Genomic DNA, 3,682 nt, shown 5'->3' on the forward strand with positions numbered 1-3,682 from the left:
GGGGGGGGGGGGGAACTCAGCCAGTTCCTCTCTGTTACCTCCACACACAAGTGCAGTAGGGAGCCAAACTCTGGAGATGATGCACCCACATGAAGAATCTTAGCAAGACCAACATACCTCCCAGCTCACATACCCTTGGAAGCTGGGAGGCCCCTCATCATGTAGTTGGAAAACTGAAAATCCAAGGGAGTCAATAACCTAAATTCTAGTCCCAGTTTAAGTTGATAATAGAAGACCATGTGCCAGTTCAAAGACAGTCAGAACTGGAGAGTTAATCACACAGGTCCAGCCTTTCATGAGACTCAGTCCCTCAACAACAAGGTGAGGCCAGAATCATGGGGAGAAGCTTTGCTTTACTGTCCTGCTGCTTTAAACATTAATCTCATTTAGAAGCACTGTCATGGAGATACATGGAATATTTAATCCCATTTCTGGGTAACCTGGTGCCCCTGTCAAAACCACATGTAAGTGTAACCATAAAAACCAACTGGCTGGCATACCACTAAAAGCCTAAAGATTACCCATGGTGTCCCACCTTTTAAAGGTCCTACCCCCTTTAGAAAGTCAAGTAAACTTTTGGAGGATATTCCAGATTAAAAGACATCACCATGCTTCCTCATCTTTGACTGGAGATTGCTACTCTGCATTCAAAATTATGACAAAATTTATAGCTTCTGAGGCTTTGTCTTAGTTAGGGTTTTAGTGCTGTGAAGAGATACCATGAACATAGCAATTCTTATAAAGGAAACCACTTGATTGGTGCTGACTTACAATTTCAGAGGTTTAGTCTATCATCATCACATTATGGTAGGAAACAGCAGCATACAGACAGACATGTTACTAGAGAAGGATCTGAGAGTTCCACAGCAGCAGAAGGAGACTTTGTGTCACCCTGGGTGTATCTTGAACATGGGAGATCTCAAAGCTTACCCCACAATGACACACTTCCTCCAACCAGGCCATACCCACTCCAACAAGGCCACACCTCTTAATAGTGTAAATTCCCTAAGGGCCAAATATTCAAACACATGAGTCTACAGGAACCATATCTATTCAAACCACCACAGACCTTATCTTATGCACATTTCCAAAGAAAGCTTATGGTCTTTTATGTTATACGAATATCTGGACGCTCCTTGGAATATATGCAGATCATTTCTGAACCCATCTGTAGTGATGAATGTCAACAACTTCACAGCACATAGAGTTACCTAGGAGATAAACATCTGGGTATGTCTTGGAGGGAGTTTCTAGATTCACCCTAAATGTGTTGGTACCATTCTCTGTCCTGGAGTTCTGGAAGTAGGAGTAGAAGGAGGAGGAACAGGTGGAGAAGGAGGAGAAGGAAGAAGAGGCAGAGGAGAAGAAGAAGAAGAAGAAGAAGAAGAAGAAGAAGAAGAAGAAGAAGAAGAAGAAGAAGAAGGAGAAGGAGAAGGAGAAGGAGAAGGAGAAGGAGAAGGAGAAGGAGAAGGAGAAGGAGAAGGAGAAGAAGAAGAAGAAGGAGAAGAAGAAGGAGAAGGAGAAGAGGAGGAGGAGGAGGACGAGGACGAGGACGAGGAGGACGAGGAGGACGAGGAGGAGGACAAGGACGAGGAGGAGGACAAGGAGGAGGAGGTGGTGGCAAGCAAGCAAGCTGCTTCTATCACCATTCATCTCTCTCTCTCTGCTTCCTGCTTGTAGATGTGATGTCACCAGCCATCTCTGGCCTCCATGATCATTGCTTTCGTCCATGATGGACTGTCCATAAACTAAGCTAAATCAAACCCTTCCTTACCTTAGTTGCTTCTCTTAGATGTTTTCTCACAGCAACGGGAAAAGTATTAGTGTGTTGTGCTACCCAAATGTACACTTTTGTGAGCAGGGAGGTGGTGGGATTATAAATGGGTCTAAGCCCAGAGCCCTTGTTAGAGACAGTTGTAGACTTTGGGAGAAATTCAACCCTTACAGAGCTGCCTCCCTCTGCTGCATGGCTTGTGGAGGTGCCAAGCAGAGAAGTGGCTTTCATGCAATAGCGAAAGCCTGCCTTTCTTAGGAAACTCATTTTACTTGAAACCCAAATCCAGCCAGCAGCAGTGCCACTGATCAGGCAGCTTTGGCTGAGGCTCAACCCTGAAGGGAGCCTAACATGGTCCATGAAGTGCACATCGGGAGTGTTCTGTGTACACTTGAAGGTGCAATTGCTGGATCCTAATCCAATTGTCCTAATCCGATTGTGACTGACTTACAAATTTCAATTTTTCCCCAAATTAGCCACCACCTAGGAAGAATGTCTACCTGTAGCATTTACTTTAGGGAAAGCAGGAAGGCAAAGAGCCATGAGGACTGAAGCCACTCCTGAGTAATCTCATCAGAGAAACTCATATCTTCACTGTGGCCCATAGAACATACTGTTCACTCATGAAAACGTCTGAAAGCCAGATAGGTGGAATGATGCACACGTTTGATTCCAGTGCACTATAGGCTGAGGCAGGAGAACATTATAGCTAAGGTTACACAGCAAATTTCAGGCCAGCAAGTGATACTACTGAGTGATAGTTTATCACAAAACTACAATCATATACTACTAGACAGCCAGTGAGCTCTTTATCTCACTTGTCAGCTGGACACTTGGAGACATAGCACCACCCCTACGGTACCTTTGTTCCAGAACTTGTCATAGAGATCTCTCCATCTTTAGAGGCTGACCTACAGATGTCCTACTCAATAGTGCTGGGCACCCAAGTATGATGGAGTCACAGAAGTCCTGAAGAGCAGCAGCTGAGACCTAGACAGGCAGAACCAATGCATCTTCACACATGGCAGCATAGTTCCTTGCTATATATGCAGCAGAGGACTGTCTTATCTGGCATCAATGAGAGAGAAGGCCCTTGACCTTGTGGAATCTTGATTCCCCAGAGTAGGCGAATGCTAGAGGAGTGAGGTGAGAGTGGGTAGGTGGGTGGGGAAGGACCCTTTTAGAGGCAAAGAGGAGGGAAAATGGACTGGTCGATTTGCAGAGGGGAGACAGGAAAGGGGGACAACATTTGAAATGCAAATAAATAAAATAACTGGAAAAAAAAGACCCTCTTGGATTCTAAGATATTTTTGGATTCTAGGAGATTTAAATGTCAATAGTGAAATGTTTATATAAAACATAAGAGGAGAGAACTCACTATCATTGATCTCCAAGTGTCTCTGAACCTCAGCACATGTCTCAGTGTCTGGAAAGGTCTGCAGTCAAATAGCACTTACATCAGTAAGGCAGAGTTCCAGCTTCCCTAGCTTTTAAGATTAGGACAGGTGCAGGGCCCATCCTGCAGATCACAAGGCTTAACTATGTATACTCCAAATGTCAGCCGTCCAGTTTTGCTACAGACTTCCCTGTGGCTCCTAATGACTGACAGACATTACCTTGTGATGAAGCCGTGAGATAGGCACAAATGGACTTCACACCCTCATCCTCAACTTGGCAGTGCTCCAGAGTGTGTGATCAGTTCAGAGAAAACAAGTCAACAGCAACACTGCCTTCACACCTTTGGCCTGACATCTTTTCTCATCCCTCCTGTAGCCCAGTGGGTCTTTCCAGGTACTGAGGAAAGACACTGTTAGGACTCTAGATATTAATGAATTGCCTGTCAGCATCTTCCTGCCAACTCCAAGCCCTAATTACTCATACTTCTCCCAGCTTGTTTTTCTTGCTCCC

The 3,682-nt window shown here is 45.0% G+C and overlaps 1 long non-coding RNA gene across 1 annotated transcript in view; it reads right to left on the minus strand.

The window, feature by feature from the left end:
- The window catches only part of LOC116083730, a 13,097-nt gene extending 10,344 nt beyond the window's left edge, over positions 1-2,753 (minus strand). The window contains exon 1 of the long non-coding RNA XR_004115890.1: positions 2,637-2,753. This is a non-coding gene — a long non-coding RNA (uncharacterized LOC116083730). The remainder of the gene's footprint in view (positions 1-2,636) is intronic.
- Between the last annotated feature and the right edge of the window lie 929 nt (positions 2,754-3,682).

The sequence above is a fragment of the Mastomys coucha genome, unplaced genomic scaffold, assembly GCF_008632895.1.
Source record: "Mastomys coucha isolate ucsf_1 unplaced genomic scaffold, UCSF_Mcou_1 pScaffold8, whole genome shotgun sequence".
Lineage (NCBI taxonomy): Eukaryota > Metazoa > Chordata > Mammalia > Rodentia > Muridae > Mastomys > Mastomys coucha.